Consider the following 16,262-nt stretch of genomic DNA (forward strand, 5'->3'; position numbering starts at 1 on the left):
GTAGAGTTCCCTGTGCTATACAGCAGATTCTCATACATACATATTCTCTGTCAGATTCTTTTCCATTACAGGTTATTCCAAGACACTGAACATCTGCTATACTTTTTAGTAGTTATTTTTTAAAAATCTGAGACACCCATTCATTCCACAGATACTGAATTTGTCTCCTAACACAGTCACCAGATGGCTACAATTTAGGAAGGTTCATTAAGTGCTGTCCTTGAGTGCAGGTAACCTGCTAGGCAGGATTTGAGAGGAAGCTCTCATACGTTTTCAGCGCGATTTATTTGTGCTGAGAGTGGCTTTTTCCTCAAACGCGGAACTAGCTAATATGGAAATGTAACTCAGGGACGGGGAGGGGGAAGAAATTCCACAGTTCACGGACAGTAAACATGGTGACAAACAACGGAGCTCGGTGCCGTGTCTCCACAAGAACACCATGCCCGCCATCTGGCAAAATAAATACACACACCGAGACGAAAATAGAGAATGAAGAGACACTATGCACGTGGAAAGCAGTGCACGGATAACGGGGGAGACAGTGGTGCCTGCCCTTCCAGCAGGAAGCTGTCCCTCTGACATCTGTACAAACTACGGGACTGTCTCCTCTAGTTGGGTCAATGCCTGTTTTCCTGATTGAAACGGGCCATACGCGTACCTTGAAGTTAGCTCAGACACTGGAGGTGTGACCGAGGTTTGCAGTTTCTTTTTCCCCGTCTGCACGGATGGATCTGTGGGATTTCGGATGGCTCGAGGGGCGCGCAGGAGGCTTGGGGAGGAGAGATTTCTGGAGAGAAAACTGCGTGGCAAGATGAAGACCCTTGCTCCTGCAGTCCCCATTTGGAGACCTGAGCCCGGCCCTTTCTGAGCCTGAAAACTTCTCCCTAACAATACTGAAGTTGAGACTAAAACATAGTAATAGCAATAATAATAATATGAAGCAACGAGGAGGGGCTGCTTTGGCTACACCAGGCAACTCCTGAGATCCCCTGGAATGCTACAGTGCACTGGGGAATCCACGTAATCAGTGATCAGGGGGCATGTTTCTAGGACGTGCATTCTCAGTGGTGGCGACACTGCCCCCAAAAGGGGCCCAGAAGGGACTCCTTGTGGGTCAGAAAGAACCACGTTCTTGTATCTACAAAGCCCAGACACAAACAGTGTATGTAACCAGACAGACAGGTATTTCTGCTATTAAGATTTCATGGAGGTGGGGCTGGCTGAAAAAGAAAGATCTCAAAAGGCTCCTTGGAAAGAGGGGGTGTGATGGGTGCTTTATGGATGTGGATGCGGATGTGCATGTGTGTGTGAGAGTGTGTGTGTGTGTGTGTGAGTGTGTGTGTGAGTGAGTGTGTGTGTGTGTGTGTGTGTCCCCCTTTTGGGGCTTTATATACGTGTATCCAAATTTATCTGACCCAAAGCCTAGCCATCTCCTCTGACTCAGAATTACTCCATTACCTGGGTCCATATACACTTCTACTGAACCTGTCTTCCATGGCCTCTGTGTATTTATATTGTCTTTTAATAGGGTCCTCATCCATTTCTACTCTGCTTGTAAAAGAAAAGGTGAACCAGCCAATTAACAGCTAGACTGGAGTTCTTGCATTTGATAACAGAGTGTAAGCTATTTCAGGAATATTTCCATCTCTTCCTTTACCACTGATTTGGGTAGTCACACAAGTTTATAAATCCTGCTTTGTTCAGTAAAGTTAGATAATTTGTGCTGATGTGCAAAAGAGAAGGGAAACTCCTGAGGGATGATGTCAAACAAAATTAAAAGAGATGCACTAAAATTTCTACAGAGAATTTTGCTTTTACCTTTCAGGAGAATGGAAAACCCTTTACGTCGCATCCAATAACCCAGAGAAGACTAGTGAGAATGGACCATTCAAGGTTTATATGCGTAATACTCATCTTGATGATGAAAATGACAGAATAGCCTTCAACTTTTTTGTCAAGTAGCAAAAATAACGTAGAAGGAAACCACATATAAATCCCGAAGCCTGAGGTGGGGTCTGGCTTCCATGTTTGCAGGGAACTACTGGGATTATACGTCGAGCAGCATGACTCCCTGAGTTATGGGGCTGAGAAGGGTCTCTGGAGCTGTGGGATCAGGTCCGCTCTAAGCCTCCAGGAAATGTCCTGGAGCCTTTGCTTCAAGGGAGGAGTCCCAGAAGCTCCACTGGCATCAACTCATGAAAGGAAAGAGGGACACAGCAGCGGGAAGAGGACTCTGCCCTCGACCCCAACAGTCCCCCCCCCGGGGGCTTGAACCCTTCACGCGGAATTGCCAAGCGATGGTTCCCACTGTGCCGCAGAAGCTGTGAGCAGGGGGAGGGCACACAGTGCACTCTGCCCTGAAAGGGCTCACACACAGCGATGTTCACTCGCAACTACATTCATTAAAGCTGTCACAGCCCCAAGCACTACCCATGGAATGTTGACTATACTGCAGGCGGTTTACTAAGAACTCAAATGAATAAGAGAAGATGAAGAAACATGTTTTTCACCTTCACTGGTGAAAAGAGAGTGAGGGATACAGGTTCATATGCTAATAACAATATTGTACGTGAAATTCTACAATAAAGGTATGGATGAGGTGGCAAGAGGGCACCAAAAAACTGGAGAGGGTGGGAGTATGGGGAGTCTGAAAAAGTACATGTGGGATGTGATGTGTATAGGATGCTTTGAAGGGGGATTGGGATTTCTAAACAAAGACCTAGGAAAAGGGAGAAATACTGCCATCCTCAGAAGCACCCATTTATTTAAAAACCCAGGAAATAACAAATAGCATCAGGGAGCTGGGATAGTATGTGTGGAAGTCACCGTACAAGTGGAGATTCGGAAAAGAAATATTAGACTTCATTCTGAAGACTCTTATACGCCCAACGACTATCAGTTTCAACTTTGCCACAACAGGGTATCTATTGAATTATGCAGAAGCAGACAAATTCCACTTCTGATTATACTTCTCCTATGAACTCATGAAATATAGAAGAAACAAGGTTTGGATTCTCAAATTTAATTCTGAAGTTTCAGCTTCACCATATAGATCAATGGCAATGCCTTAAACTAAAAAAGAATATTTTAGGAATTGTAGATCTTGGTGTCTGTCCGTCTGTCTCTCTCTCTCTCACATTTAAATTTTACGTTTAATTAGTAATAAATGTAAACACATAATTTGATTACTTCACCCTCAAAAGAACAGTTATTCCCATGGTAACATTTAAGTTTAAGCAGAAGAATCCAAATATAAAGAAATGAAGCAGGAGGAATTAATACAATCAAAGAAATATAGGATATCCCAAAACATCAAAGAGTGCTATGAGATCTCTTGTCAATAGGATTAAAATATATATTTACGTTGTAGGTGTAAGTTACGTTAATCTTTACTTTTATGTTGTTTAAATCCAGATATGATGGCATTCAGAAATACAGCTTAATATTTCATAAAACGGCAGTAAAAAGAAAGAGGGAAAGTGCAAAGAAGAAGTCTAGGAGGAAACAGAAGATTTGAAGGAAATATTTCTATCAGTATAAACACCAGGGCAAATTAACTGTCCAAAATAATGTTGAGAATAAAGGGTTGGATCCACCAGAGGGCAGAGAGCAGAAGCAAGAAAAACAACAATCCTGCAGCCTGTGGGATGAAAACCACATTCACAGAAAGATAGACAAAATGAAAAGGCAGAGCACCATGTACCAGATCAAGGAACAAGATAAAACCCCAGAAAAACAACTAAATGAAGTGGAGATAGGCAACCTTCCAAAAAAAGAATTCAGAATAATGATAGTGAAGATGACCTGGAACCCTAGAAAAAGAATGGAAGCAAAGATCGAGAAGATGCAAGAAATATTTAACAAAGACCTAGAAGAATTAAAGAACAAACAAACAGAGATGAACAATACAATAACAAATGAAAACTACACTAGAAGGAATCAATAGCAGAATAACTGAGGCAGAAGAACGGGTAAGTGACCTGCAAGACAGAATGGTGGAAATCACTGCCACAGAACAGAATAAAGAAAAAGAATGAAAAGAAATGAAGACAGCCTAAGAAACCTCTGTGACAAAATTACACACACCATCATTCGCATTATAGGGGTCCCAGAAGGAGAAGCGAGAGAGAAAAGACCCGAGAAAATATTTGAAGAGATTATAGTCGAAAACTTCCCTAACATGGGAAAGGAAATAGCCACCCAAGTCCAGGAAGCACAGAGAGTCCCAGGCAGGATAAATCCAAGGAGAAACACGCCGAGACACATAGTAATCAAATTGACAAAAATTAAAGCCAAAGAAAAATTATTAAAAGCAACAAGGGAATAATGACAAATAACATACAAGGGAACTCCCATAAGGTTAACAGCTGATTTCTCAGCAAAAACTCTACAAGCCAGAAGGGAGTGCAACGATGTATTTAAAGTGATGAAACGGAAGAACCTATAACCAAGATTACTCTACCCGGCAAGGATCTCATTTGGATTAGACGGAGAAGTCAAAAGCTTTACAGACAAGCAAAAGCTAAGAGAATTCAGCACCGCCAGACCAGCTTTACAACAAATGCTAAAGGAACTTCTCTAAGTGGGAAACACAAGAGAAGAAAAGGACTGACAAAAACAAACCCAAAACAATTAAGAAAATGGTAATAGCAACATACATATTGATAATTACCTTAAATGTGAATGGATTAAATGCTCCAAACAAAAGACACAGGCTCGCTGAATGGATACAAAACAAGACCCATATATGTGCTGTCTATAAGAGACCCACTTCAGATCTAGGGACACATACGGACTGAAAGTGAGGGGATGGAAAAAAGATATTCCATGCAAATGGAAACCAAATGAGAGCTGGAGTAGCAATACTCATATCAGATAAAATAGACTCTAAAATAAAGAATGTTGCAAGAGACAAGGAAGAACACTACATAATGATCAAGGGATCAATCCAAGAAAAAGCTATAACAATTTTAAATATATATGCACCCAACACAGGAGCACCGCAATACATAAGGCAAATGCTAACAGCTATAAAAGAGGAAATCGACAGTAACACAATAATAGTTGGGGACTTTAACACCTCACTTACACAAATGGACAGATCATCCAGACAGAAAATTAATAAGGAAACACAAGCTTTAAATGACACAATAGACCAGATAGATTTAATTGATATTTATAGGACATGCCATCCAAAATCAGCAGATTACACTTTCTTCTCAAGTGCACAAGGAACACTCTCCAGGACAGATCACATCTTGGGTCACAAATCAAGACTCGATAAACTTAAGAAAATTGAAATCATATCAAGTATCTTTTCTGACCACAACACTATGAAACTAGATATCAATTACAGGAAAAAAACTGTAAAAAATACAAACACATGGAAGCTAAACAATATGCTACTAAATAACCAAAAGGTCACTGAAAAAATCAAAGAGGAAATCAAAAAATACCTAGAGACAAATGACAATGAAAACACGAAGATCCAAAACCTAGCGGATGCAGCAAAAGCAGTTCTAAGAGGGAATTTTATAGCAATACAATCCTACCTCAAGAAACAAGAAAAATCTCAAATAAATAATCTAACTTCACACCTAAAGGAACTAGAGAAGGAAGAACAAATAAAACCCAAAGTTAGCAGAAGGAAAGAAATCATAAGGATCAGAGTAGAAGTAAATGAAATAGAAATAAAGAAAACAATAGCAAAGATCAATAAAATGAAAAACTGGTTCTTTGAGAAGATAAACAAAATTGATAAACCTTTAGCCAGACTCATCAAGTAAAAGAGAGAGGACTCAAATCAATAAAATTAGAAATGAAAAAGGAGGTTACAGTGGACACCAGAGAAATACAAAGCATAGTAAGAGACTACTACAAGCAACTCTATGCCAATAAAATGGACCACCTGGAAGAAATGGACAAATTCTTGTGAGGTACAGAGGTCCCTGATTGAGAACCAATATCCTACAAGCAGTTTTAGAAAACCTTCCCAGATCTGGTCAAACTAAAGCTCCTGGGTAGGAACAGAGACATCTACATAAGAAACCAGTACCCTACAGGATACTTAACACAGGGCAAGCTTTGGGAAGTGTTTTAGGAAGACTTTGTCGCTGAAAAGTATGGTTTGAGATGAGAACGAATGACATCTCCTGGGGCGTTTGTTAGAAATGCAGGGTTCCAGGCTCAATACTAAACATGCTCCATCAGAACCAGCAGCATCAAGAAATTTCTTTGGGGGGGGGGGGGTCACTGAGCATGTTCCCGTTTGAAAGGCACTGTGTAGAGAATGTCACCAGGATCAGATCTCAGAAAGTGGGCTTGTGGTTAATTATATCAGGTTAGATTCTAAGTACGTTGGAACCTTGGTCAGGAATCCTTGAGGGAACCAGGTGTTTTTAGGGGCCAGGTTCAAAAGCTTCCTTGCATTATTTAGATAGGAGTTGTGAAACCTAAGACGTGAAAACAATGATAACAGAGAAAACAGGAAAACAAGACAGAAATTTATAAACTGGAAAAAAGAGGCTTCACGGTTACAGAAACCCGGACAAATTTGAGAAGGAAACCCAATGTTCATTGCAGTACTAGTTACAATAGCCATGACATGGAAGCAACCTAAATGCCCATTGACAGAGGAATGGATAAAGATGTGGTACAGGGGACTTCCCTGGTGGTACAGTGGTTAAGAAACTGCCTACCAATGCAGAGGACATGGGTTCGAGCCCTGGTCCGGGAAGATCCCACATGCCATGGAGCAACTAAGCCCGTGCGCCACAATTACTGAGCCTGCGCTCTAGAGCCCGCGTGCCACAACTACTGAGCCCATGAGCCACAAATACTGAGCCCACATGCCTCAACTACTGAAGCCCATGTGCCTAGAGCCCATGCTCCACAACAAGAGAAGCCACCTCAATGAGAAGCCTGTGCACCACAACAAAGAGTAGCCCCCGCTTGCCGCAACTAGAGAAAGCCCACGCGCAGCAACGAAGACCCAACACAGCCAAGAAAAATAATAAATTAAATTAAAAAAAGAAGATGTGGTACATATATACAATGGAATACTACTCAGCTATAAAAAAGAATGAAATAATGTCATTTGCAACAACATGGATGGACCTAGAGATTATCATACTAAGTGAAGTAAGTCAGAGAAAAACAAGTTTTATATGATACCACTTATATGTTGAATCTAAAAAATAATGCACATGAACTTATCTATGAAACAGAAACAGACTCACAGACATAGAGAACAGACCTGTGGTTCCCAAAGTAGGGGGGGGGCGGGGGGGAGGGAAGGATGGGATGGGAGGTTGGGGTTAGCATATGTAAGCTTTTATACATAGAATGGATAAACAACAAGGTCCTACTATATAGCACAGGGAACTATATTTAATATCCTGTGATAAACCATCATGGAAAAGAATATATTTAAAAAAATTTTTATATATATACAACCGAATCACTTTGCTGTACAGCAATAATTAACACAACATTGTAAATCAACTATACTTCAATTAAAAAAAGAAAAGAAAACCTCCTATTCTATAGCTTTCGCAGTAGGAGATTAGATAGGAAAATACAAACAGGAATATGTGAAAGAAGGAGAAAAAAAATGATATTGGGACCAAAAGAAAAGAGAAGACAAAGTAAAGAAAGATAATATTATTTAAGAAAAAGTGATGTCCCTTCTGAGAATAAAGGCAAGTGGCCATTGAAGATGTAGGCTGAGGTCTCCTTTCAGCCAAGCTCTCCTCAAAGGTCAGACACCAAATGAAGAAGGATTCTGAGGCTCTGATGTGTCCCTGGAGCAGCAAATACTTGAGTCAGCCCTCCGGGTGTTTTCACTCAGCTGAACTGTAAATCATAAAAGTACCATTGTTTTTTCATTTCCATAGTAAGAACAAAATTAACAAAATATATCTCCATCCGATACGTTGCTAGGAAAGAAAATAACACACATGGAAATGTGAGAAAAAACAAAAAAACCAAAAGAACAAGCTCTTTGGCTGTTTCAATGTCCTTGAAAATAACCAGCTGTACAGAGATACGAGGGCTGGACTCAATGAATAGACAGGTGTATTGAAGATTAGATTGTTAAAAAGCTGTTTAGAATGTGGAGCAATGAAAATAAAGTGTTCATTATTCTTTTCTTTTACAAGGTTGTTGAGCATTTACACGGAAAGTCCTTTAAGTAAAAAGGATGAAAGTGCCTGCTTTGGGGAGGAAGGAGGTGATAAATGCTTTGTGCTGATATGGTCATCACACCAGAGGATAGGTGACTTGCCCGGGATCTCTTAGGAAATCTAAAAACTGAAGAAGTTTGTCTACTGTCACCCAAAGGAAAATGGAATAGGAGTTATTCTAGGAGATTGTTGTGATGGGTTGGTCTTTGGAACTGAAGTCTTACTTTACTCATAAAAGAAGTCATATGAGCATCATGTTCTGTCTTTAATTTAACACTGCCCAAAACACAAGTAAGGAATGCAGAAAAACAAACCAAACCAAAACAAAACCTGCTCCTGGGGAAGGGACAGGAATATACAGACAAATGGATTTCTGATAAAGATACAAAGGAAATTCAGTGGAAAAGAATAATCTTATGGACAAAAGTTGATGGAAAAATTGGATATCCATATGCAAAAAATAAAACAAAACTTCAACCCATTCATTCATTGCCCCATGTTTTAGAACTAACATAGAGTGATTCACAGACCTATGTGTAAGACCTAAATCAAGAAAAGCTCTAGAAGTAAACATGGGTGAAAACTCTTGTGACAAAACACTACACACATATTGATCAGAAAATACAGCATGGCATGATTATTCAGTGAAAACAATACTTTCATGACCTTGACCATAAAGATATTTGCATCTTTGAGGGATACCCTTGAGGGAAGTAGAAGAGAAACCACCGACTGGGGAAAAATATTTGCAGATCTTCTATGTGAAAAAGGACTCGTATCCAGAATATATTTATTTATTTAAATAAATTTATTTATTTATTTATTTGTTTATTTATTTATTTTTGGCTGTGTTGGGTCTTCGTTGCTGCACGTGGGCGTTCTCTAGTTGCAGCGAGCGGGGGCTACTCTTGGTTGCAGTGCACGGGCTTCTCATTGCGGTGGCTTCTCTTGTTGCAGAGCACGGGCTCTAGGCGCGCGGGCTTCAGTAGTTGCAGCACATGGACTCAGTACTTGCGGCGCATGAGCTTCAGTAGCTGTGGCATGCAGGTTCAGTAGTTGTGGCACATGGGTTTAGTTGCTCCATGGCATTGGGATCTTCCCGGACCAGGGCTCAAACTCATGTCCCCTGCATTGGCAGGCAGATTCTTAACTACTGAGTCTCCATGGAAGTCCGCAGAATATATTTAAAACTTCCAAACTTCATTATAAAGAAACAAACAACCTGGGGCTTCCCTGGTGGTCCAGTGGTAAAGAATCTGCCTTCCATTGCAGGGGATGTGGGTTTGATCCCTGATCGGGGAACTAAGACCCCACATGCCATGGGGCAACAAAGTCTGCACACGCCACAACTACTGAGCCCACGTGCCCCGGAGCCCAAGGGCCACAACTAGTGAGAGAAAACCCACACACCACAACTAGAGAGAAGCACATGTGCCACAATGAAGAGCCACGCACCACAATGAAAAAGATCCTGCAAGCCTAAATGAAGATCCCATGAGCCACAACTAAGACCTGATGCAGCCAAAAAGATAAAGAAAATAAATATTAAAATAAATAAAAATTAAGAAAACAAACAACCCAATCAGTAATGAACAAATGACGTGGAGAAACACTTAGCAAAGAAAATATACAAATGGCAAGTAAACACATAAAAAGGTGTTCCACCTCTTTATTCAGGAAATGTAAATTAAAACTGTAACTGGATACCATTACATACTACTTATAATGTCTGAAATGACCACACCAAGTAGTGGCAAGGATTTGGAGCAACTGAAATTCTCATCTACTGTTGACAGGAGTGTAAAATTAGAAAGGCACTTTGATCCAGCAATTCCGCTCCTAAGTGTCTACCCAGGAGATAAGACAGTTGACTTCCTCACAAAGATTTGTCTGTAAATATACATCCATCACCATTTCAGTGGATAAAACTGGGCTATATCCATATAACACTGTGCAGGAGTAAATGGAAATGTAGTTTACAAGAACAATATAGATAATTATTAAAATAAATATGCTAAGTGAAAGAAGCCAGAAATGTGCATGTGTGCTCACAAACACACAGGTTCAATTTTTTAAAAATTCTAGAGAATACCAACTAATCTATTGTGTCAGAAAACTGAGGAGTGGGTTCCCAGGACAGGGTGGGGGATGGCAGAGAAGGGGCAGGAGAAAGGATGACCAAGGAGCCCAAGGATCATTTTGAACATGACAGATATGTTCATCATACTGACTGGGGAAAAGTTTGCACAGCTGTATTCATCCAAAGCTTATCAACTGTACACTTGAAATATGTGAACGTTTGTTCTATATCATTTATATCTCAGCAAAGATTTTAAAAACTCATCTTTCAGTTCAGTATAGAGTTCATTTCAGTTACAAAGGTCTAGTTCAATTTCTATATTTTTATATCTCTAATCACAATCCATCCACTTACTTGTTTATTATTAACATGATCATCAGAGGGCTGGTCTCATCCTGAGAGCAAACTGTCCAATGAGTGTTATTTAGAGAGTGGTTGCCCATGGTTTCTTTAATCTAGTTTGCCTGATGTGTGGACAGTTCAGGAGGATGGTTGAAAAAACATGGGTCTTAGTGTCAGGAGCTACACACACATAAGGCAAAAATCTCATAAATTGTAGTGAGATTAGGTTATATACTCAAGACAAAATGAAATTGTACAGATGAATTTGGGAGAGATCCTTGAGTGGCATAGGAGGTGAGAATTTGTTCTTGTTAGAAATATTTTGTTAAATTTAAACATAACGATATAAATATAAAGAAGATGTAGTACACACACACACACACACACACACACACACACAATGGAATACTATGCAACCATAAAAAAGTTGAAATTTTGCCATTTGCAGCAACATGGATGGACTTGGAGGGTATTATGCTAAGTGAAATAAGGCAGACAAATACAAATACTATATGATATCACTTATATGTGGAATCTAAAAAATACAACTAGTGAATATAAGAAAAAAGAAGCAGACTCACAGATATAGAGAGCAAACTAGTGGTTACCAGTGTGGAGAGGGAAGGGGGGAGGGGCAAAATAGTGGTAGGGGATTAAGAGGTACAAACCATTAGGTATAAAATAAATGAGGTACAAGGATATATTGCACAACATAGGGAATATAGCCAATATTTGTTATAACTATAAGTGGAGTATAATCTATAAAAATTATGAATCACTATATGGCACACCTGTAACTTACATAATATTGTACAGCAACTATACTTCAAATAAAAAATTAAAAAATAAACACAGACTCCTGTGAGGAATGCCTTGATAACCGGTTCATGGTATAGATGCCACATGTTAAGCTTGTTAAACCAGTAAACGGTAACATCTTTAGTTTTAGAAAATAAGCTTAAACAGACCTCTTCAATGTTAAAGAAATAATATAGGAGTTGGGGATATGTGTCTTGGACTGCTTATCCCATTTTGGAAACTCAGCATATAGAAGAAAATAAACCTTACTGCCCTTGAAATAACTTCATATGTACTGTGATTTCTCACCTACTCTAAAGGCCAAATGTCCAGATCCACTTAAGCTTCTCTTAAAACTAATCTTTATAAAAACAACAGATTGCCAGAAAAGCTCAACTGCCAACCAGGATATTGTAAGATGATTTATATGTAACCAAGGTCTTATGATGAACAACTGTTGGTTCATCATGTGTTATACCAAGAGACGTATACTATAAAAAGTGGCACAAACTCACATTCTCTCCAACAACTGGGACACCCTCAGCTTCTCCAGAAGAAGGATTATGAGAGCCAACAAGATGAAGATTCTGCTGCTGAGTCTTGTCTTTGGTCTGCTTTGTGCTGACCAGGAACCTCCATCTGAGGAAGCTCTCTCAAAGGTACCCAAAATGAGCTGATCTGGGAGGAGGTCTTGGTTGTGCATGTGTGTGAGAGATTCATGTTTATATGTGTGATCAGATTATATATACATATCCCTTGGTCCATGCCTCTGCATGAGGATAAAACAACCCTTCTGTCTTTCAGCTCTTTATATTTTTTTCATCTTATTTGTCTGCAAATAGTAAGAAAAACTTATATGCTATCATTTAGATAGCAATGAATTGTCATCATCTTTAATGGCATTGTTTTATCTATTTCAAGAAACTCTGAATTCTATCCTTTATGCTTGAGTAGGAATCATTATTTCATTTCATATTATTCTGTAAGGCAGGGGGTAGAACCCTACTTTGCTCAATAAGATTGAATTTATTTATCTTCTGAGGTAAAGCAGAAGCAAAGATTATGCTGGGTACTGGTGAGAAAACAGTAAAGAGATTGACTAACATTTCTTATGGAAACTTTCCTTTTTAGATTATGGGAGAATGGCGCACCATTTACATAGCATCCGATAACGTGGACAAGACACGTGAAAATGGCCCATTAAGGGGTCCTATCCATAGGACTGAATGCAGCAACAACTGCGAAACAACCTACATTACTTTTTATACTAAGTTAAGTGGAATCTGCCTAAACGTAAAGCAACAAAACTGTTGACTTTTTTTCTACCAAATATTTTTTATTTTTATTTATTTTTTGGATGGGAAAAAATACTTATTTTTTTAACATCTTTATTGGATTATAATTGTTTTACAATGTTGTGTTAGTTTCTGCTGTACAACAAAGTGAATCAGATGTATGTGTATATATATCCCCATATCCCCTCCCTCTTGCGTCTCCCTCCCACCGTCCCTATCCCACCACCCCTCTAGGTCGTCACAAAGCACCGAGCTGATCATGGGGTCCAAGCTCAAATTTGCGGTGAAAGGTCTCTGGATGATGTTCTCGAATTTGAGTCTGTCAATTCTATTCATAGAAGAGCATTTTTGGTTTGGTGTCATATCCTTCGAGCTCATCACAAACCCCCTGCACATCTGCCTGTAGCCTCTTCTTAGAGGGCATACTGGCTGAGCAGCTCGGTTGGAATTATGTCATTAATAATTCAGATGAAGGCAGTAAGGAAAGACTTGTCCTGAACGCCTGAAAGTTATGGCAATAGCATTCCTATCCCTAGGATCTGTGTGTTTGATTCTTCAGGTTTTGCATACATTGAAAAGAGATTATATACAGTTTCTTTCATGGTATACTTCAGTGTGAAGGGTTATACACAGAAGATTATTCACCTGGCATCTTAGCGACAAGTTTCCATCAATAAATTAATACTTTCACGAGTAAATGAACATTTATAGAATGTTTACTCTATTGGAGGCATTGTGTAAATGTGGGAATAAAAAATGACAAATTAAAAAAATATGTCTCAACTTACAGTTCAAAACTGAATCAAGGTCACAGACATGCATGTGCAAAAAATAACAAAAAGACTCACTGATAAAGGTCATACTGAAGTATCGATAAGTGAATGACTGTGCCAGTCATGGGAGTGGGAAATGGTTTGCACGGGGTGGTGTGTGTGGCATTTATTCACTGAACACTAAATGAAAGTTTAAACCAAGAAGCAGAGAAACAGAAGAAGCGTGCAGAGAGGCACCGCAAATTCAGGGGACGTTGGATTTTCAGTGCGGTCACATCCTATGTGTATGAAGTAGATTCCAGAATACCAACTGTAAACAAAACTCAGACTTTGTTCTGGAGAGTTTCCTATATCAAAAACATTAATTTTACGTTTACTATGTGGGAAATCAGCACGGATGTAGGTTTTAAAATAAGGGAATCATAAAATTCATTTTCTAAGTATTAGTCCTCCAGGAACTCACATGGTAGGGACTGTATTCAGTAAAATAATTTTGGAAAATTTTAGCAATGGAAGAAGTAGATATGGGGGTGACTGAAATCAACATTTTAAGAAAAATTTAGAGTATCAATAGTTTATTTTTCAAATTAAATGCTCAAGTTTGAACTTGTCCATCTGTAAAAATGGCGATGCCATTAAACCAAAGGAGAGACTAACATATAAGGTGTAGAAAAACAAGTGTGAAAAAGAATTAATAATAATAAACGTGCCTGTGAGGTATAAGTTTGAGATGTGGTTAATGAATTTATACACAGCTGATCTGTGCGTGGTGTGTAAATATATATTTCCATTTCTTTCTATGTCTGTGTGTGTCTGTGTTTATCTCTGTCTGTATGTCTATCATTCATTGATATTCTATTTGAAGCTTCTTACTAAATAAGTACTACCTGAATTCACAGAAGTTGAACAATTTGCTTCGGGAGAGAGAGGACTTCAGAGTCTGTAGGAGCACCAACATTTATGGCAGAGGGAGAGACATGATCTTTGGAATGAAGAAGGACAGAGTGGGATTGTCTAAAGGAATGGAGCAGCGATCCTAAATGTGGGGCGTGGCTCTGTCCTCCCTCCCCGGATGGTATGTGGCCATGTCTGGAGATATTTCTGGTTTCACGTGGAGCTGCTGGAATCTCCTGGGTAGACACCAGGGGTGCTACTCCACACCCCACAGTGATCAGGACAGTCTCCCTTCCCCCAGCAAAGAATTATCCTGCCAAAATGTCAATGGTGCTGCGGGTGAGGAACCCTGTAATAGAACAAATAAAGCACCAAGCAGTGCGGCTAAATTAAATGAGCCTAAGATTAAAAACATCTATAATTTTTAGCAATTAAAATGCATTGTAACTTTTGCAGTTCCTCAAGTGTTGAGGAATGGATGGGGAATCAGGAATGTCTTCTTTTTGTTTTTAAGGGTTAATGGGATATGCCGAGAACATACAGCAATGGGAACAAGAAGAGAAAAAGATATTCACGGAACGGACTGTGAGTCCGTGACCTTTTCCGATGGTTGCATCTTCTCAAAACCACAGAACGTGTTCAAATGTACAGTCTTAGCTCCATCCAAGACATCTAGATGTCTGGATCTGTGAACAATTTCTTCTACTAATTACAAAGGCAACCTTGAAAAAGACTTTTTTTTTTTTTTGAAAAAGACATTTAATTTTCCAAGCATTAATTTTGTTACACAACATCAGGATAAGGTCCCAGTGTGGAACGTTGCTACTGACACTATCTGAGAAAAAGTCCCAGAGCATTGATTTCATATGTTCCTCAGGCACGCAGAAGTTTTTAAAGCTATTTAAAATTATATCATCTCTTTCAAAATTTTTTGTATCTTTTATTTGACCAACACGATCAAATTTGCTTTAACTAAAAAAATTCTTAAATATTAAAAGTTCTTTATTAACATGTTTAAGAAGTATAACCTGATTAATTTAAATCCCAAAGATGAGTATGAGAATAGTTAAAATAACAGCAAAAATTTCAAACTAATTGTTACATAATTTGAAAGCAACGGGGGCATTGGGACAGACTTCTATCTCTATAGTTTAAAATAACTGGAAATAGGGCTTCCCTGGTGGCACAGTGGTTGAGAATCTGCCTGCCGATGCAGGGGACACGGGTTCGAGCCCTGGTCCAGGAAGATCCCACATGCCGCGGAGCAACTAGGCCCGTGAGCCACAACTACTGAGCCTGCGCATCTGGAGCCTGTGCTCCGCAACAAGAGAGGCCACGATAGTGAGAGGCCCGCGCACCGCGATGAAGAGTGGCCCCCGCTCGCCGCAAGGAGAGAAAGCCCTCGCACAGAAACGAAGACCCAACACAGCCAAAATAAATAAATAAATAAATAGCGCAAAAAAAAGAAAAAAAAACTTATGGAAACAATGTTACATTTTTTAAAAATAAATAAATAAATAACTGGAAATAATTCTCAAATATCAATACTGTAATATTAAGTGATCAAATGTCTACATATTTGATTTTCATGGAAAAAGATGTACAATGTAGCCTTCTAATCTTGGTCTGATGCATATTTTTTCATTTTAAATGTGGATATATGCAGCAACAGGATCTACTTAGGAATCATTACAGAGTATATATTTCCAACATTTTGCAATAGCTTCATTTAACCTCTTTTATTACCTCTTGTACTAGGAAATAACTGTGGGTTATGCATTAATTTTTAATATGATTTATTTAAGTTTATAGAATTACTTTTTAATAATGGCTGTACTTGACAATTCGGTCACAAAATTCCTGAAAATGTAACACAGTCATGTGTTCTTGTATGAGA

This window comes from Balaenoptera ricei, chromosome X, assembly GCF_028023285.1.
Source record: "Balaenoptera ricei isolate mBalRic1 chromosome X, mBalRic1.hap2, whole genome shotgun sequence".
Classification (NCBI taxonomy): domain Eukaryota; kingdom Metazoa; phylum Chordata; class Mammalia; order Artiodactyla; family Balaenopteridae; genus Balaenoptera; species Balaenoptera ricei.